The sequence below is a fragment of the Anomaloglossus baeobatrachus genome, chromosome 10 (genome assembly GCF_048569485.1).
Source record: "Anomaloglossus baeobatrachus isolate aAnoBae1 chromosome 10, aAnoBae1.hap1, whole genome shotgun sequence".
NCBI classification, from domain to species: Eukaryota; Metazoa; Chordata; class Amphibia; order Anura; family Aromobatidae; genus Anomaloglossus; species Anomaloglossus baeobatrachus.
In genome coordinates this window covers 25,144,733-25,166,905 of record NC_134362.1, presented here as the reverse complement: position 1 = coordinate 25,166,905, position 22,173 = coordinate 25,144,733, and the positions used below count along the sequence as shown (strand labels likewise).

The following is a 22,173-nucleotide window of genomic DNA, read 5'->3' as shown; positions in this document are numbered from 1 at the left end:
CAGACAGAATCCACAAAAAAATCCATTAAAATATATTGTACGATTTTTAAATAATTAATTTGCATGAAATAAGTATTTGATCACCTACCAACCAGCAAGAATTCTGTCTCTCACAGACCTGTTATTTTTTTGGTTAGAAACCTCTATTCTGCCCTTATTACTTGTATTTATTGCACCTGTGTGAATCTGTTACCTCTATATAAGACACCTGTCCACACAATTAATCACACTCCAACCTCTCCACCATGTACAAGAACAAAGAGCTGTCTGAGGACACCAGGGACAAATCTGTAGACCTGCACAAGGCTGGGATGGGCTACAGGACAATAGGCAAGCAGCTTGGTGAGAAGGCAACAACTGTTGGTGCAAATATTAGAAAATGGAAGAAACACATGAAGACTGACAATCTTACTCGGTCTTGGGCTCCTTGCAAGATTTCACCTTGTGGGGTAGGGATGATTTTGAGAAAAGTCAGGAATCAGCCCAGAACTACACGGGGGGACCTGGTCAATGACCTGAAGAGAGCTGGGACCACAGTCTCAAAGATCACAGTTAGTAACACACTACCCCATCATGGATTAAAATCTTACAGGGAATGCAAGGTCCCCCTGATTGTATATCAGTAATCAGAATTAGTTCTTCCTAATTTGCCTTGTAATGTACTTTTCAGCTTCCAACATATGAAATCCATTTTTTTTTCTGTTGCTCACTGTTAACAGGGGAGAGGTTGACTATAGTCAATAGTATCAGCAAAGAGAAGTGCCCATATACAGTGTACACAGAAAGCTTCCAAGCAGTGGTGGAGGTGGGGTTATACAGAGCTCATGAATATGCTGGACTACCTGCAGCTCTGGAAGTAGTCCTCTAATGATAATCTCCTGATGATTAAACTGTTATTTTATCAAAACTACACTTAGCAGCGCAGTAAGTAACACATCGCTGGAATCAGGATCTCTGCCCCTACATTTTGCTGCTCTTAGATTACGGAACAAAAACCTGGTGACACATTCCCTTTAAGATACAGACTGTTAGCATTTCTTCACACTCTGTGTTTATTGCCTTGGTTTTGCTAAGTGTTTTTCAAGGATAAAAAATGCTGCAGTTTACAGTACCAGCAATGTGAATGAAATTTCTGAAATATAATACAAATATTACTTCTTTTTTCTTTGCAAATGTGAACCATCAAAGCATTTGCAAATCTGCAGCATGTCAGTTTTTTTCTCGTATTTTTGCAGCTTTTTTTCACCCATACAAATTAATGGGAAAAAATGCATGTAAAAAGAATCAAAAATGCATTGCAAATAAAGAGTTTTTTCTGTCAATACTCTTGTTTTTAGTGCAGAAAAATCTGCTACAAATACTCAATGTATGTACATACGCTTAGCATTCGGCTCTGCTTGCTGGGTCCAGTGGTCGTCACATGACCATTAGTAAGTTATTTTCGTAGTTCCGGGAGTATTCCACCGTACTCCACCGGCAACCACTTCTGCTGGGTACCAGGTCACCGTCAACCCGAGTCAGGACGTCACTTTTCTTCCAACTTCACCTCTCGCCTGTCTGACACTTTACTGACTACTCTCCACAGTCTGCCCCTCCCACCTGGTCAACTAGTGGACTGGAGTGGCTCCACCTCTAGGAGGCCATCCATTGGTCCCACCCTAGCCCTGTTCCATTGTTTGGGGGATTTGTTGGGGAAAACTGGGATCACCTTGGTTTTGTTGGTACCGGCACTGGGGTTCTGGGTCCCTAAGGGGGTAGGCCCTGCATCCTTGTGGGGATGCAGAACCTTGTAGCACCCTGATGGTTTCAGGGGCGCTACATCATCAATGTCTGATCGGCCAGGGTCCGACACTCCACACACCCACTGATTAGCTGTGTTCCCTCTAAGCGGGGGCAGCAGGCAGCCGGAAATGCTCAGTTCCGGCGCTGCAGCCTCTTTTAATACTGGCATCAGCTGGGTAATGCACATCGACCTCCTATTGATTAGAATGGGAGGCGGATGTGCAGTACCCGGCCGCTATCAGAAGGCGGGGAAGCTCTAGAACTGAGCATTTCCCGCTGCCTGCTGCCGCCGGTGGTACCGACAACAGCTGATGAGCCCCACTCAGTGCTGTCGTACATTCATGATCTATCCTAAGGATAGGCCATCAATGTCAAAGTAGTGGACAGCCCCTTTAAATTTGCAGCAGAGAAAAAGAGGGATTAATTTTTTAAATCAGATCATGTAGACCAATAAGTGACACATCACTGGAATCAGGGTCTCAGCCCCTACATCAAGCTGCTCTCAGATTACAGCAAAAACCTAGTGACAGATTCCCATTAACCTATAAGGTTAATAGATTGGCATAAACTGGAAAAAAAACCCCACAAAACAAATCTAAATGGACAACCCCCAACCAGATGTCTTATTAGAGCATATGGACGGCATCATAAACTCTTTGTTTAGCATTATTACATTTATTTATTTCAAATACAAAATTGCAGACACAAATCTAATGTTTGCACCATTCCCCATTCCTTGAAAAAGTATTCATAGCCTGTGAACTTTTCTACATTTTTTTAGATTACACTCATAAACCTAAATGTATTTTATTGGGATTTTATGGGATATATCAACCTTTAGTATAAGTATTTGTGCAGTGTAAAAGCAGGTCCTTCCACATGCTAGCTGTGTCCATTACATGGCATGTGGAAGAAGGTGCTCTGGTCAGATGGGACCAAAGTAAAACGTTTTGGGCTAAATGCAAAATGCTATGTGTGGCGGAAAAGTAACACTTTACATCACTCTGAAAGACACCATGCCCACCGTCACACATGGTGGTAGCAGCATCCTGCTGTGGGGAGACTTTTCTTCAGCAGAGGCAGGGGAGCTGGTCAGAGTTGATGGGAAAATGGATGGAGCTAAATATAGGGCAATCCTGGAGGAAAATCTGTTAGAAACTACAACAAAAACTTGAAACTGGGGGCGTAGATTCACCTTCCAGCAGGACAACAACTCTAAACATCCTGCCAGAGCTACAATGGAGGGTTTAGATCAGAACATAGTCATGTATGTGAACGGCCCAGTCACAGCCCAGCCTCAATTCCCATTGGGAATCTGTGACAAAGTGTAAGAATTGCTGATCACAGACATCTCCATCCAATCTCAGTGAGCGAGCGCAAAGAAGAAGGGGCAAAAATGTCACCTCTGGATGTGCAAAGCTGGAGAGACCGACCCCAAAAGACTTGCAGTAGTAATTGCAGCAAAAGGTGGTTCTGCAAAGTATTAACTCGAGGAGGGTGGGCTGAATACAAATGCACGTCACAATTTTTAGACTTGTATTTTAAAAATAATAATAGAAAACCACGCATCATTTACTTTACACTTCACAAATATTTGCTACTTTGCGCCGGTATAGCACATAAAATCCCAATAAAGATTTGGGTGTAATGTGAAAAAAATGTGAAAATGTTCACAGGGTATGAATACTTTTTCAAAGCACTGTAATTCATTGCATATGAAATAGCTTCATCAGCTACTTTACACCTTCATGATCTTGCATGTACCAGTACGTTCAAGGGCATGTCTGTCCCTTTAATGCAGGCTCACGTAGGGAGCCCGCATGTTTCCCCGCATATCAGCTGACATGTGCAGCTAACAAGTGTAAATGCATTGGGGATCAACCCACGCCTATTAACTAGTTAGGTCGTGCTGTCAAACTCTGACAGCGGGATTTAACGCGCATCGGCGGGGAGCATGTAATTTAGCACCCCCATCAACGGCCCCGTTATGGGTTGTCATGATAGCCTGGGGGGGGGTCAGCTGATGATAGCGCCACTGTCATGACATAGATCCTGTGAACGGCGGCTGAGCGCTACATTAATAGGAGATCAACAGTTCTGCTGTTCAGAGATGTGCTGATGCTGGTGCTGATGCTGATGATGGTACTGATACTGATGCTGATGCTGATGCTGGTGCTGAAGCTGGTGCTGGTGCTGGTGCTGATGCTGGTGCTGGTGCTGATGCTGATGCTGGTGCTGATGCTGGTGCTGGTACTGATGCTGGTGCTGGTGCTGATTCTGGTGCTGATGCTGATGCTGGTGCTGATACTGATGCTGGTGCTGGTGCTGATACTGATGCTGGTGCTGATGCTGGTGCTGGTACTGATGCTGGTGCTGATTCTGGTGCTGGTGCTGATGCTGGTGCTGATGCTGATGCTGGTGCTGGTGCTGATACTGATGCTGGTGCTGATACTGATGCTGGTGCTGAAGCTGATGCTGGTGCTGGTACTGGTGCTGATGCTGAAGCATTGCTCTGAACAGCACAAGCAATCTGAGCATATCAGCTTCAAGTCTCCTAAGGGGAGTAGTAAAAGCAATAAAAAGTGTAAAAAAAAGTTTAAAAAAAATAAAACTAAAAAAACACATAATAGTTCAAATCACCCCCTTTTCCCCATTGAAAAGAAAATAATTAAAAAAGATACGCATATTTGGTATCGCCGCTTTCAGAAATGACCCGATTTATCAAAAGATAAAATCAATTAATATACGCAGTGTGAGACCCCACATAGCCCCTCTATATACTGTACAGTATGAGCCCTCACATAACCCCTTTTTACAGTATGAACCTTTACATATTCCCTTATATACAGTATAAGCTTCCACATAGCCCCCCAAATACAGTATGAGCCACCACATAGCCCTCCTATATACAATATGAGGCCCAAATACCCTCCTCCTATACAATATGAGCCCCCACATATCATCCTACATATGCAAATATCCCATACACCTATGGAGAAAGAAACACCACATACTGACCTCGCTCCCATTCCACCAGTGCTCTGCTCCTGCCTATGGTGCACTGATTCTCTGATTGGTGGAAGATGCTGGCGGCTCTATACTCCACCAATGTATGTATTCACTGCTGTCTGCATCCTGAGGATGTGGATAGTAGTGGCATCGGGATGTGGCCAGCGGGAAGACAGAGGTCGAGGGTATGGTGCGGCCTGTGGGCCACTATTTTCAGCCCTTCGGTTGTATCGGCGGGCCGGACTGGAACAGCCAGAGGACGGGATATGGCCAATGGGTTGCTCTTTGCCCAGCTCTGCTTTAGGCAAATGCTGGCCATGTCGTACAAGCCTAGAATGAAAATTATATTTCTTTATGTAAAACTTTCCAGACACAAATCTAAACTTTGCACCATTTATTTCCTTTGCTTATGACATGTCATCTGTCCAAGAGCAGACAATACGCAGCCTTGTCCTTATACAATGTAACAAAAACCTCCATTAGGTGAAATGTAAAATCCCTTAACTTTTGTTTTGATATTGAAAGTTTTTATACACAACATACAGTAAGGCTATAAGTAAGAACCGGGGTCTATAGACTTCTGAACACTTTAGATGAACGTTGATCATATCCGTCAACAATGAACGTTACATTGCTCTACATAAAACACTTTACAGACACAAATCTAATATTTGCACCATTTAATTTATTGCTTATGAAATTATCTCATCGGCTTCCCAGAATCAGACACTCAGTAACCTTGCCTTTGTGCAATTTAGTGAAACCTCCATTAAGTGAAATGCAAAAAAATAAAAATGCAATCTTGTTATCGAATGTTTGGTATATAAAGTTAGATCTAAGTCATTCTGAGCAGCACGGATACGTAGAGCAAGTGGAGCAGGTCTCTATAGAATATTTATATAATAAGGGTCCTTTAAAAATTGCATTTGTGGATCAGATAAAAAAAAAAGTTATGCTTGCCAGGCCATTGCTACATTGTATCACTTTGTATCTTTTACTCTGATCAGATTTGATTCCCCCCATAATGATTCTAAGAATAAAGATGCTGCACTTGCAATTCAAGTGTTTCCCCTTTATTGATACTTGGTTGACAAATGTTGTAAAAAGAAGATTCAAACATTTGTAACATTTTTCAACTATTTATCAATAAAGAAGTGTTCTATTGCACATGATGGACAATCCACCCTTGAAGTTTGTTAGTGCTTCAAAAACCCGACAGATGTTACTCTAACAGTGGTACGCACGTATATACCTTTGTGTGTGTGTGTGGGGGGGTTATAAACATGGTAAACTTGGATATTTCCATTTTTTTAAGGCAGTAATGGGGATGTGAAAACTTACTGTAAAAGACACCATATACAAATGACAAAATATTTACAAAATGACTTCAGCAATAATAAACAATAATATAGAATATTACTATAATTAACATATTATTAATTATTATATTATAATGAAAAATTTATATATATATATACACATATATATATACATATATATATAATATTATATATATAGATAGATATAAAATATTATATATATATAAAATATTATAATATACATATATATGTATATGTGTATATATATGTATATATATATATATATATATATATATATATGTATATTATAAATAAAAAGTGTTTGATACTCAACTATATTCCGTAGCTTCTGTTTACTAGAAAGTCAAATGTTTATTATATTAATTATAATATATATATATTATAATTAATGTTATATATGCTATTAATATATGTTTATTATATTAATTATAATATATATATTATATAAAAATATATATATACATATTATAATTAATGGTATATATGTTATTAATATATGTTTACTATATTAATTATAATATATGTGTGTGTGTGTGTATGTATATATATATATATATATATATATATATACAGTACAGACCAAAAGTTTGGACACACCTTCTCATTCAAAGAGTTTTCTCTATTTTCAGGACTCTGAAATTCGTAGATTCACATTGAAGGCATCAAAGCTATGAATTAACACATGTGGAATGAAATACTTAAAAAAGTGTGAAAGAACTGGAAATATGTCTTATATTCTAGGTTCTTCAAAGTAGCCACCTTTTGCTTTCATTACAACTTTGCACACTCTTAGCATTCTCTTGATGAGCTTTAAGAGGTAGTCACCGGAAATGGTTTTCCAACAGTCTTGAAGGAGTTCCCAGAGATGCTTAGCACTTGTTGGCCCTTTTGCCTTCACTCTGCGGTCCAGCTCACCCCAAACCATCTCAACTGGGTTCAGGTCTGGTGACTGTGGAGACCAGGTCATCTGGCGTAGCACCCGATTACTCTCCTTCTTAGTCAAATAGCCCTTACACAGCCTGGAGGTGTGTTTGGGGTCATTGTCTTGTTGAAAAATAAATGATGGTCCAACTAAACGCCAACCGGATGCAATAGCACGCCGCTGCAAGATGCTGTGGTAGCCATGCTGGTTTAGTATGCCTTCAATTTTGAATAAATACCCAACAGTGTCACCAGCAAAGCCCCCCCACACCATCACACCTCCTCCTCCATGCTTCTCGGTGGGAACCAGCCATGTAGAGTCCATCCGTTCACCTTTTCTACAAAGACACGGTGGTTGGATCCAAAGATCTCAAATTTGGACTCATCAGACCAAAGCACAGATTTCCACTGGTCTAATGTCCATGCCTTGTGTTCTTTAGCCCAAACAAGTCTCTTCTGCTTGTTGCCTGTCCTTAGCAGTGGTTTCCTAGCAGCTATTTTACCATGAAGGCTGCTGCACAAAGTCTCCTCTTAACAATTGTTCTAGAGATGAGAAGGTGTGTCCAAACATGTGGTCTGTACTGTATATATATATTATAATTAATATAATAAACATTTCACTTTCTAGTAAACTGAAGCCACAGAAAATAGTTGAGTATCAAACACTTTTTATTTATTAAACTGTCAATAAGTTACTAAAGTGGGCTCCAGGTTGAATCCACATTACATTTGATGGGTTAATACATTTTGCACAATTCCTTTCGAGGGATATTCTCTGACAATAACCTCATTAGCGAGTATCTGCAGGGATCCCCAGTGATCAGCTGTAATCTTTAGGTTAATCTGACAAGTGTTCTATTCTTCTGCAGCACCTCTACAGGACAAAGAAAGCATTACACAGTTATAATTAAAATAAAAGGGATTTCTATGCTGCGTATAAATGTGCTAGGTCCTCCAGAAAGAAACTGTGACACTAGTCACTACTTAAGGATAGTATAGGGCGAAGGGTAGTCAGATAAGCCAGGGTCAGGAAACTGGAGGACATGCCAGGACACAGGGAGTAAGCAGAAACAGATGCAAGTCACAGGCCGAGGTTCAGAATTCCAGGAAAGTATGTATTAGATTCAGAGAGCAGACAGAGACGTGGTCAGGTAAAGTTCCGAGGTCAGGAGCCAGGAGGTAACGACAAGAACAGGTAGCAGACAGAGACGTGGTCAGGTAAAGGTTTGAGGTCAGAAGCCAGGATGTAACGACAAGAACAGGGAGCAGGCAGAGACATGGTCAGGTAAAGGTCCGAGGTCAGAAGCCAGGATGTAACGACAAGAACAGGGAGCAGGCAGAGATGTGGTCAGGTAAAGGTCCGAGGTGAGAAGCCAGGAGGTAACAACAAGAACAGGGAGCGGACAGAGAGGAGTCAAACAACGGTCTGGGGTCAAGAAACTTAAGCAGGCTTTACACGCTACGATATATCTAACGAGATGTCATCATAAGTGATGCACATCCGGCATCGTTAGTGATATTGTAGCGTATGACAGCTATGAACGAGCAGAAATACTCACCTTCTCGTTCATCGTTGACACGTCGCTCATTTTCTAAAAATCGAACGTCCTGTTGTTCATTGTTCCCGAGGCAGCACACATCGCTCCGTGTGACACCCTGGGAACGATAAACTGCAGCTTACCTGCATCCCGCCGGCAATGCTGAAAGAAGGAGGTGGGCGGGATGTTTATGTCCCGTTCATCTCCGCCCCTCCACTTCTATTGGCCGTCTGCTGTGTGACGTCGCTATGACGCCGAACGTCCCTCCCCCTTCAGGAAGTGGATGTTCGCCGCCCACAGCAAGGTCGTTTGGAAGGTAAGTACGTGTGACGGGGGGGTTATAACATTGTGCGACACAGGCAAAAAATTGCCCGTACCGCACAAACGATGGGGGCGGGTTTGATCACAAATGCGATTGCACGATTAATTGTAACGTGTAAAGCAGCCTTTAGATCAGAACACAAGCACAAACACAGGCCAAGAGCACAACTGCAGAACCAGAGAGTACGACTGGCGAGGTTCTTGGGGAGCATGCTCAGTAATGAAACAGAGCAATTACCAGGAAGATATGTAGGGCTAAAATTAAAAAAAAAAAAAGAGGGGGCATTCCTGTGTGAACCTGCTAAAAGTGGTGAGCGTAAATTAAATGCAAGGTACTACTCACCCCGATGGTTGTGCACCCCTGCACAACTACAGTGATTGCCTGGACTCAGACACTGGCACGCAGAGAGATCTGCAGCTGTTGATGGAGCACAGTCCTCCACGTGTGACAGGGAAGGTGTCTGTCAGTTCCTCCTCAGGCTGCTGTAGTTGGGTGAGTAACAATAGATGCAGTCAGGAGACTGGCCGGGCAGAAAAGCTGATGTATTTGCAATCATTCCCCTCCTATGATGGAGGTGGATAGATCCTCCATGGTCTTGTGCTGCACCATACACTTTCTCAATTGCAAAATGCAAATCAAAAAAGGTCCGTGGAGCCTCTGTTAGGAGTCTCGACACAGAAAATAGCCAGATATCCCTCCGGGAAGACCTAGCCAAGGAGTGGCTCTTAGGATTTCACTGTGTTGAGCGCCTTCGCTGGCTGCCGGCAGTGTTTTCTCTGGCTGGTCTCCTCGAGATCAGTGATTGTTTTGTCTTGCTGGTCTATTAGGCATTGCTCCCACCTGGCCAGAATCCTACTCCACACTGATGAGGGGGAATACAACGAAACAGCTGTCTGTGGATGGATACCTGGCCTTGGTATTTCCCTTGTCATACCTTTAAACTCGTCAAAGAGTTGGATATTGACTAAAAAGGTCACTTAATATGGTGGCTATCGTGGTCTCCTAAAAAGAGTCACTACTTAGCTAGGTCCTTCCTGGAGGGATATCTGGCTATTTTCTGTGTCGAGACTCCTAACAGAGGCTCCACGGACCTTTTTTGATTTGCATACTTCCCAGGGGGCAATGCACCTAGGATTTCACTGTGTTGAGTGCCTTCGTTGGCTGCCAGCAGTGTTTTCTTTAGCTGGTCTCCCCAAGAAGATCAGTGATTGTATTGTCTTGCAATTGCAAAAATGCAAAGATATAGACACTAGGAGATAACAGAGAAAACGGTGTATAACAGGGCGCTGCAGACCATGAATGAAGGAATAATTATTTTATTTCACTATGCGTTTCAAGGACTGTGTTGTCCTCTTCCTCAGGTGCTCTTAAGAACACCTGAGGAAGAGGACAGCACAGTCCTTGTAGTGCAATAAAATAAATTATTATTCCTGCATTCATGATGTGTAGTGCCCTGTTATACACCGTTTTCTCTGTTAGCTTCTATTACCAGGAAGAGGGAACACCTGAGTAAAAGCTCCCAGAACCTGCATGTAATCCTGCGCTGTCAAACAACCTGTGAGCTAGTGCTCAAGGAAACACAGCAGAGCATCTCCAAATGCAAAACGCTCTGCAGAAAGGAAACATGTCAGTGCCGACTCTGAAGTTCAGGAAGGCACGGCAGAGCATCACCTGTGTGCAAGATGCTCCGCACGGCGGAATCGTGACAGAGACATTTTTTATCTGTAGTTAAAAACTGAGCATTCCGAGTGTAGGAACTTTCTCAATTACCCTGTTTCCCGAAATAAGACCTACTCTGAAGATAAGCCCTAGTACGATTTTTTGGGCTTTTTGGATATGCTTAAAATATAAGCCCTACTCCAAAAATAAGCCCTAGTTGCGGTTCCATAAGGAAGTGTCCAAGCAGCTATAAAAAGTTAAAGAATACAGCAGGACTCTACATCAAAGAAAGAAGACATCACCAAAAGAAAGCAGACATCACCAAAAGAAAGCAGACATCACTAAAAGAAAGCAGACATCACCAAAAGAAAGCAGACATCACCATAAGAAAGCAGACATCACCAAAAGAAAGCAGACATCACCAAAAGAAAGCAGACATCACCAAAAGAAAGCAGACATCACTAAAAGAAAGCAGACATCACCAAAAGAAAGCAGACATCACCAAAACAAAAGCAGACATCACCAAAAGAAAGCAGACATCACCAAAACAAAAGCAGACATCACCAAAAGAAAGCAGACATCACCAAAAGAAAGCAGACATCACCAAAAGAAAGCAGACATCACTAAAAGAAAGCAGACATCACCAAAAGAAAGCAGACATCACCAAAAGAAAGCAGACATCACCAAAAGAAAGCAGACATCAGCAAAAGAAAGCAGACATCACTAAAAGAAAGCAGACATCACCAAAAGAAAGCAGACATCACTAAAAGAAAGCAGACATCACCAAAAGAAAGCAGACATCACCAAAAGAAAGCAGACATCACTAAAAGAAAGCAGACATCACCAAAAGAAAGCAGACATCACTAAAAGAAAGCAGACATCACCAAAAGAAAGCAGACATCACCAAAAGAAAGCAGACATCACTAAAAGAAAGCAGACATCACCAAAAGAAAGCAGACATCACCAAAAGAAAGCAGACATCACCAAAAGAAAGCAGACATCACCAAAAGAAAGCAGACATCACTAAAAGAAAGCAGACATCACCAAAAGAAAGCAGACATCACTAAAAGAAAGCAGACATCACTAAAAGAAAGCAGACATCACCAAAAGAAAGCAGACATCACCAAAAGAAAGCAGACATCACTAAAAGAAAGCAGACATCACCAAAAGAAAGCAGACATCACCAAAAGAAAGCAGACATCACCAAAAGAAAGCAGACATCACCAAAAGAAAGCAGACATCACCAAAAGAAAGCAGACATCACTAAAAGAAAGCAGACATCACCAAAAGAAAGCAGACATCACCAAAAGAAAGCAGACATCACCAAAAGAAAGCAGACATCACTAAAAGAAAGCAGACATCACCAAAAGAAAGCAGACATCACCAAAAGAAAGCAGACATCACCAAAAGAAAGCAGACATCATTAAAAGATAGCAGACATCACCAAAAGAAAGCAGACATCACCAAAAGAAAGCAGACATCACCAAAAGAAAGCAGACATCACCAAAAGAAAGCAGACATCACCAAAAGAAAGCAGACATCACTAAAAGAAAGCAGACATCACCAAAAGAAAGCAGACATCACCAAAAGAAAGCAGACATCACTAAAAGAAAGCAGACATCACCAAAAGAAAGCAGACATCACTAAAAGAAAGCAGACATCACTAAAAGAAAGCAGACATTACCAAAAGAAAGCAGACATCACTAAAAGAAAGCAGACATCACCAAAAGAAAGCAGACATCACCAAAAGAAAGCAGACATCACTAAAAGAAAGCAGACATCACCAAAAGAAAGCAGACATCACTAAAAGAAAGCAGACATCATCAAAAGAAAGCAGACATCACCAAAAGAAAGCAGACATCACCAAAAGAAAGCAGACATCACCAAAAGAAATCAGACATCACCAAAAGAAAGCAGACATCACTAAAAGAAAGCAGACATCACCAAAAGAAAGCAGACATCACCAAAAGAAAGCAGACATCACCAAAAGAAAGCAGACATCACCAAAAGAAAGCAGACATCACCAAAAGAAATCAGACATCACCAAAAGAAAGCAGACATCACTAAAAGAAAGCAGACATCACCAAAAGAAAGCAGACATCACTAAAAGAAAGCAGACATCACTAAAAGAAAGCAGACATCACCAAAAGAAAGCAGACCCCCCTCCCAAAAAAAACCCCAAAACAACCAATCAATTACAGTTGGCAAGTGCCGATGGTGGATGGGCTCTCACACCGAGATCTATGTCGCTGTCAGGTCCCTCGTCATTCCAGCTGCATTGCACTGCAGCTCTCACACAGATCGGGTACGAGTATCCAAAATAGCAATCAGTTAACGAATCCGTTTTCCATAGACTCCAATGTTAAGCAAATGGATCCTGCAAAAATCTATTTTTTTCAAAACAGACAAAAATGTTGTGTTAGCAGAATGGATCTCTGCTGGATCTATGATACCAGATGATTACTGGACATGTGAACTCAGCCTTAGGCTCCCTTTACACGTCAGTGATTCTGGTACATAAGTGCTAGTTTTTATACGTACCAGAATCATGGACATACGCAGACCTATTATAATCAATGGGTCTGCGCACACATCAGTGATTTTTCACTTACTGTGTCTTTGTGCAGTGTACACGCATGTATGTGTGTGCTCTACATGGAGACATGTCTGTTTTTTTTCTGGCATCACTGATGTCCCACGGAGCACACTATGGTGTGATCTGTGAAACACTTACCAGAAAAAAACTGACACTGAAAATGAAAAGCTTTTTATACTCACCTGTCTCCAGCGATGCTGTCTTCAACCTCTGCTGCCTCCTCCTTCCAGCCCGGCTGCTTATTCTCATGCATATTCATTTATGCACGGAGCAGCCGACCCGGAAGTAGCTGCAGCGGGCTCAGCGGCGGCCAAAACACACAGCAGAGCTGAAGAGTTCAGCACCACGGACAGCAGGAGCGGGGACTGGTGAGCATACCTCCATGTTTTATCACGGATGACAGACACAGATCACGGATAGCACATGGATGACCCACGTGTGCCGTAAATCACGGCACACGGAGGGACATATGTGTTTTTTACACATCAGTGAAAAATGTCTGTGTTTTTCACTGACGTGTGAAACAGGCCTTAAAGTGTATTCTGCAAGAGTGCAAGAGGAGGCTGTGAGTGGTCATCGTGGGCTACATTCATAAACCCTCAAAAATAGGCCATATTTCTTCAGCGTATCATAACTTTTGCCTCTGATTTGCATCTGTTTTTTTCCCTTACCTGATTTTGAAAACTGAACATGGTAAAGCAAACTTTTTTTTCCCATTGATACATAGCAATAGGTTGGTTAAATGGGTGAAAAAATGGCTGAACAATTGATGTAAAATCAAGGTCTTCAAGGTTCCATATTGTTCTCTACCTTTACCCATAAACCTGAGTGGCCAAGTCTGATCCATGGATGAAACGGACAAAATTAGGACATGAATTGAGTTTATTAGAACCAACATAGGGACCCAATATATAAATGGAAAATGACTGTACATCTACTAACCAGATTTTTTTTTTTATACCCTGACATGTTTTGATTTAGACTGAATTTTCAAGAATTCAAAAAAAAAAATAAAAAACAAAAAACTAAGTCAGTTTGTTGGCCCAATTCATCATTTCTCCCTTTTTTTAAGCCACTTTTCTTTTTTTTTTTTTTCTTATTGTATTTGCAATTTTTTTTCCCCCCAAATTCATCACAATAGTGCACATGGTTCAGGAATCTTTTTTTGTTGTTGTTTTTAATTGTTTTGCATTTAAAGTTGCACAATCCTTTACATTGTCAGATTAGTCTTCAACGGCATCAAAATAAAAAAATGAAATAAAATAAAAAAAAAACTGCTGGAAACCTTAATCCAAGTGAGGACCGGAGTGAGATGCAATTAAAAAAATTAACCTCATTTTATGAATCTTTCGAAAACATTTAACTAAGCAGAGTTATTGAGGATGAATATGGACCAGAGTCTTAGCGTTAGACTTTTGGACTTGACCTTCCTCCATAGGGAATGTCTTATCAGTAAATAACCAATGGTTTAAAGTTTTTATGTTATACATTCTTAGGTCATTTATGAACATATATATATATATATATATATATATATATATATATACACACGAGTGTATATATGTATATATATATATATCTAATATATAAAGCTGAATGTGTGTATGTGTGTGTGTATGTATGTATGTATGTATGTATGTCTGGGATTGGCATCTGAACGGTGGCAGCTACAGCCACAAAATTTTGCACACTCACACTTCTGGACCCCGAGAGCATCATAGGCTATGTTTTGAGGGGAAATATTATCCCCGCTCTTTACAGTTATTCACCAAAAATCCTGCCTCCATTAAAGCGAATGGAGCTGGGAGCCACAGTGTAGCCAGAACTTCAGAAGAATGCGCAGCCACGCCCTTATATGGAATGTTGACATGTCACAATGCAGCCAGGGAAAGAGACAGACACAGACAGGGAAAGAGGCAGACACAGACAGGGTAAGAAACAGACATAGACAGGGTAAGAGACAGACACAGACAAAGAGACAGACTGACAGGGAAAGAGACAGACATAGACAAAGAGACAGAGACAGGCACAGGGAAACAGACAGACAGACAAAGACAGGTAAAGAGACAGACAAAGAGACAGACACAGGGAAAGAGACAGAGGGAAAGAGGGAAAGAGACAGACAGCGAAAGAGAGGGAAAGAGACAGACAGGGACAGAGAGGGAAAGAGACAGACAGGGAAAGAGACAGAGATAGATAGACAGACAAGGAAAGAGATAGATAGACAGGGAAAGAGATTGAGACAGACGGAGAAAGAGACAGAGACAGTCAGATACAGACAGGGAAAGAGACAGTCATACAAAGAGAGAGAGAGAGATACAGAGGGGGAGACAGACAGAGAATGGGAGAGAAACAGAGAGACAGTTACTATCCTGGGCGTTAATACATTCTATTTATACATTTATACAACAGTTATTAACCCGGGCGAAGCCGGGTAGTACAGCTAGTACATATATATAAGTATATATATATACAGTATATACTGTATTGAACCAAAGAAGAAAAACCGAACAATATGGTCACTACATATATCTTTATTAATGTAAAATACACACAAATAAAATAAATAAATAAATATTAAAAGACACAAAGCTGTGAACTGGAAAAACGGCGTCAAAAACCTGCATATCATGTGATAACAATATTAATGAATCAAAGTTTCTCAGACAAGTACAATAGGACATAGGGTAGTATATGGGAATTCAGAGGCTCTGTGCATAATAAATAAATTATATGTATATATATATGGAATAAAGTGTCAAGTGCAAAAAGGTTTATAGCAGCAGTGATATCACAATGGAACTATCAGAAAAATTTATAGTTTATAATCAGAAACATTATAGCTGCTGACACATTATAAGCATATTATGCATGAATTCCACAAAATACTAAGCCACTGGCCTAAAAAAGCAGGTGAGATATAGGAGGAGGAGGGCGGCTCAGATAGGAGAAAAAGGTATACTCAAGTCTGTATGGCATTGAGCAAGTGTCAGAATCGACACAATAAAGGTCAAAAAGAAGTAAAGCATTAATATAATTACCAATGGCCACGGAGCACGACCACCTCCTGTTATGCGACGCCTGCCCCGACGCGCGCACGTTTCGTAGCGACTTCCTTGAGGAAGTCGCTACGAAACGTGCGCGCGTCGGGGCAGGCGTCGCATAACAGGAGGTGGTCGTGCTCCGTGGCCATTGGTAATTATATTAATGCTTTACTTCTTTTTGACCTTTATTGTGTCGATTCTGACACTTGCTCAATGCCATACAGACTTGAGTATACCTTTTTCTCCTATCTGAGCCGCCCTCCTCCTCCTATATCTCACCTGCTTTTTTAGGCCAGTGGCTTAGTATTTTGTGGAATTCATGCATAATATGCTTATAATGTGTCAGCAGCTATAATGTTTCTGATTATAAACTATAAATTTTTCTGATAGTTCCATTGTGATATCACTGCTGCTATAAACCTTTTTGCACTTGACACTTTATTCCATATATATATACATATAATTTATTTATTATGCACAGAGCCTCTGAATTCCCATATACTACCCTATGTCCTATTGTACTTGTCTGAGAAACTTTGATTCATTAATATTGTTATCACATGATATGCAGGTTTTTGACGCCGTTTTTCCAGTTCACAGCTTTGTGTCTTTTAATATTTATTTATTTATTTTATTTGTGTGTATTTTACATTAATAAAGATATATGTAGTGACCATATTGTTCGGTTTTTCTTCTTTGGTTCAGTATTTAATCCGAATGGTCCCATTGATCCAATATCCCCACGTTTTGGTTATATATCATTGACCTTATATTTATAATATATTGTGAATACAAATGTGGTACGGGTTCTATTCTTCTATTTTGGTGTTTAGTATATACTGTATATATATATGTAAAAATAATACCCATTTTTTATTTATTTGTTTATTTTTTCATTTTCCGCTTCACTTTCTATATAGTGAATAATCCTACAATTTTTATTCTGACACTGAGCCTCATAATACGCTGACATTACCAGCTCTGTAAAGAGGAATTTTCAGCAGTCTCATTATCATCACAGTCAGAATAAAAATGACAGGTAAAATGTGTATATAGCTACCTGTTCTGTAGAGAAGACTTTTCAGCAGTTTATGCATCATTACAGTAATGATTACAATTACAGGTAAAGTTTGTATATACAGTAGACACCTGTTCTGTAGAGAAGACTTTTCAGTAGTCTCATTATCATCACAGCCAGGATTACAATAACAAACAACACCAATATATAGGTAATATAGAATCCATTATTCATAGTAGATGATGGTCACAACTCCCTGCACAATGACCTCTGCACAAGTCACAGAGCATGCCCACAACACTCCCACAGAAGTCAATGAACATTTCTAAATGATTGTTTCCCATGATCCATTTAGGTGCCATCGTCTAATCTCTGAATGCTGATAAAAGCGTCTGAGGCCTGACAGCCGCCCTTATAACCAGGGCAGAAAATAAAAAAAGTCTAAAATCAAAAACTAAAAACATTAGAGAAAAAAAAAAGAATGTGTCTGGTTTTAAGTAGCAACAATTAATGATAATATGTTCTCTAACTTATAGATAAATAGGGCGCAATAATATAAAAATGTGTTGTTTTCTGTCATTTGTTTAACCCTAAAATATCAATTGTTTATATTAAAAGTTAAAAGATGTAAATAAACAATTGAATGTGGAAAATAAAGTCACAAAAATAACATTAATTTCCCTTTTCTGCCACAGATTGGCAGCCATCCACAATACAGAAAGTAGAGGGAAGTCTGCTGGGTAAGTATTATATGTCCTATTACACTATAGCACTAACATATTCCACAGCGCTGTACAGAGATAAGTATAAAATCAGAAGTATAGGAAGGTAACACTGGTCTCAGAGGTGTACCCAAAAGTTCCGGTGCCCCAATGGAAAATCTGTCAGAACAATCCTCCCCTGGACTATGCGCCCAAATAGTGGGGTCTTGTGAGGAATCAATCTTTGCTGCTGATTGCCACTAGTGCCTATATATATATATATATATATATATATATATATATATATATATATATATATACACAGTGCTGGCCAAAAGTATTGGCACCCCTGCAATTCTGTCAGAGAACACCCAGTTTCTTCCTGAAAATGATTGAATGATTGCAATCACAAATTCTTTGGTATTTTCTTCATTTAATTTGTCTTCAATGGAAAAAAAAATAAATTGTCATGAAGCCAAATTGCATATAATTCCACACCAAACATAAAAAGGGGGTGGACAAAAGTATTGGCACTGTTTGAAAAATCCTGTGATGCTTCTGTAATTTGTGTAATAACAGCGCCTGTAACTTACCTGTGGCACCTAACAGGTGTTGGCAATAATAAATCACACTTGCAGCCGGTGACATGGATTAAAGTTGACTCAGCCTCTGTCCTGTGTCCTTGTGTGCACCACATTGAGCATGGAGAAAAGAAAGAAGACCAAAGAACTGTCTGAGGACTTGAGACTCCATATTGTGAGGAAGCATGAGCAATCTCAAGGCTACAAGTCCATCTCCAAAGACCTGAAAGTTCCTGTGACTACGGTGCGCAGTGTCATCAAGAAGTGTAAAGCCCATGGCACTGTGGTAACCTCCCTAGATGTGGAAGGAAAAGAAAAATTGACGAGAGATTTCAATGCAAGATTGTGCGGATGGTGGATAAAGAACCTCGACTAACATCCAAACAAGCTCAAGCTGCCCTGCAGTCCGAGGGTACAACAGTGTCACCCGTACTATCCGTCAGCGTCTGAATGAAAAGGGACTGTATGGTAGGATACCCAGGAAGACCCCACTTCTTACCCCGAGACATAAAAAAGCCAGGCTGGAAGTTTGCCAAAACGTACCTGAGAAAGCCTAAAACGTCTTGGAAGAATGTTCTCTGGTCAGATGAGACAAAAGTAGAGCATTTTGGGAAAAGCCATCAACATAGAGTTTACAGGAAAAAAAAAGGAGGCATTCAAAGAAAAGAACACGGTCCCTACAGTCAAACATGGCGGAGGTTCCCTGATGTTTTGGGGTTGCTTTGCTGCCTCTGGCACTGGACTGCTTGACCGTGTGCATGGCATTATGAAGTCTGAAGACTACCAACAAATTTTGCAGCATAATGTAGGGTCCAGTGGGAGAAAGCTGGGTCTCCCTCAGAGGTCATGGGTCTTCCAGCAGGACAATGACCCAAAACACACTTCAAAAAGCACTAGAAAATGGCTTGATAGAAAGCACTGGAGACTACTAAAGTGGCCAGCAATGAGTCCAGACCTGAACCCCATAGAACACCTGTGGAGAGATCTCACAATGGCAGTTTGGAGAAGGCCCCTTCACATCTCAGGGACCTGGAGCAGTTTGCCAAAGAAGAATGGTCTAAAATTCCAGCCGAGCATTGTAAGAAACTCATTGATGGTTACCGGAAGCGGTTGTTCGCAGTTATTTTGGCTAAAGGTTGTGCAACCAAGTATTAGGCTAAGGGTGCCAATACTTTTGTCTGGCCCATTTTTGGAGTTGTGTGAAATGATCAATGATTTGATTTTCGATTCATTCTCTTTTGTGTTTTTTCATTGCAAGCAAAATAAATGAAGATAATAATACCGAAGAATTTGTGATTGCAATAAATTTCAGGAAGAAACTGAGTATTATCTGACAGAATTGCAGGGGTGCCAATACTTTTGGCCAGCACTGTATATATATATATTATATATATATATATATATATATATATATATATATTTATGTCCTCTGTTTTTTTCGACTTTTCGAAGGTGAATGGAAATCTAGTGTTTTTTTGCATTGATCCTTCTTAGGCTATGTGCGCACGTTGCGTACTAGCCTGCAGAAATTTCTGCAGCGATCTGAAGAGCACATGTGCGCTTTAGATCGCTGCAGAAATGTCCGTAGTGAGCGCCGATTCCATGCGCTCTGCCTGCAGCTCCTGCCATAGACAGAGCAGGAGCTGCCGGCAAAGCGCAGGAAAGAAGTGACATGTCACTTCTTTTTGCGCAGCGCTTCGGCAGTAGCCGAAGCGCTGCGCTCTGAGACGCCACGTGCGCACGGCCCCTGCACAATCTCCATAGACTGTGCAGGGGACGCAGGACGCATGCAGTTACGCTGCGCTGCAAAGCGCAGCGTAACTGCATGAATTTACGCAACGTGCGCACATAGCCTTAGTCTAATTTGCACTTGAGTTTCCCCTATAGCGCCCCCTTTTAGTTATGCCCTTCTATTCTCTGCAAGAATGAATGGAAGTCTAGTGGGGTTTTTGCATTGATCCTTCTTAGCAATAATTTGTACCTTTAAATTGGGGGTTCTGATCATAAATTAGGAGATTCTGCAAAAAACATACTAACAACTTGTATCCACGGAGGCAGGACTGTGACGACCTTCCATTCTTTTTACTATGTGAGACACTATGGTAAAGCATGGGAGACTGTAGGGCCAGATATACATTGGCCACACTGGGAAGTTATTGATACATTATCTAATCAATGGTTCTAACTATATAGATACAACCCAATGCCCAACACTGTGGAGAACAATCACCATTTACAAAGGGAAATGGGCAAATTTTGTAACAACATATCTCGTGTTTTACACTTCAATATACATTTTTATGTGTCTAAAAAATGGGCAAATATCGGTGTAAAATAAACCGACCAAGAGGTGGCGCCAGGGAGGCAAAAGTGTCCTCTACGTCTTACGAGACGAGCCAAATATATCACACATCGCGCACCACCGAGCCGTTTCTTCTTCCTTTTTTTTTTCTAGTTTTTTTGCTATCAAAATTTCAGACATTATTCATTAATCAACGCCATTATTTTTAACCCTTTGAATACACATTAATTATAAAGCACAGATTAATATCCTTAGGAAGCATTATATAAGCCACATATGCCATTATATGAGACAGCCATTACTCATTACTATAGAACAGCTTAACTCTTAGAATATTAGACACAATTATTTACAAAACTGGCGCAATCGATCGTTCACAATCTAAGAGTCTCCCCAAAAATTAGGGCTGAAATCTGATTGGTTCCTAAAATCAACTGCTCCATTTTCCCTTTAAATCAATCTTAATAAATCTGCCGCATAAAATGTGCTACCCTTTCATGATTAATATTAATGGCCATAATATTTGGTCACTTTTTGCATGAAAAAGGTGATCCTCAACATAGTAAATTGCAACTTTACTTCTAAGATTTCTAGGGCTTTTTTTTTATACATTTTTCTTTTTTTTTTTCAAATTTATTTTTAATTTATTGACTTTTTCTAATTTAGTTTTTAATCCACTAAAAAAGCCTAAAAAATAAAACTTGTTTGCCATTGAGTTTATGTTTAATGCATAGTATGTATGATTTAGTTGACTAAGACGGGCCTGAGTAAGGATTCATTTCTGCAACAAATCTGATCAATTTTGATTTTGTTTTTTATACATCTTTTATTCGTTTTTGCTTATGCTATTTTTTTTAATGCCCAGTTTTAGTGTGGTATTCTCTTTTCTTGTTTTTTGTTTTTCTTTTTATTGTCTCTGTGCCTAGTTATAGTGTTGTATCCTCTTTTTTGTTTTTGTTTTTTTTATGTGTTTATGTTTTAGTGTTGCATTCTCTTTTATTGTTTTTTTGGGGTTTTTTTAATGTCCCCGTGCCCAATTTTAGTGTTGTATCCTCTTTTCTTTCTTTTTTTTTTAATACCCATGAGCCCAGTTATAGTGTTGTATCCTCTTTTTTGATTTTGTTTTTTTTTGTGTTTATGTTTTAGTGTTGTATTCTCTTTTATTGTTTTTTTTAATGTCCCCGTGCCCAATTTTAGTGTTGTATCCTCTTTTCTTTTTTTTCTTTTTTTTAATGCCCCTGTGTCCAGTTATAGTGTGGTATCCTCTTTTTTTAATTTTGTTTTTTTTTTTTATGTGTTCATGTTTTAGTGTTGTATTCTCTTTTATTGTTTGTTCGTTTTTTTTAATGTCCCCGTGCCC

At 40.1% G+C, this 22,173-nt stretch overlaps 1 long non-coding RNA gene across 7 annotated transcripts in view; it reads left to right on the top strand.

Moving 5' to 3' along the window:
• Window positions 1-22,173, top strand: part of LOC142254519 (uncharacterized) — a 145,870-nt gene that overhangs the window by 60,318 nt on the left and 63,379 nt on the right. For 6 of the 7 annotated variants that reach the window (XR_012727245.1, XR_012727244.1, XR_012727247.1 and 3 more), the window contains one exon: window positions 17,925-17,969. The exons of the other annotated variant lie outside the window; for it this stretch is intronic. This is a non-coding gene — a long non-coding RNA (uncharacterized LOC142254519). The remainder of the gene's footprint in view (window positions 1-17,924; window positions 17,970-22,173) is intronic. 7 annotated transcript variants of the gene reach the window in all.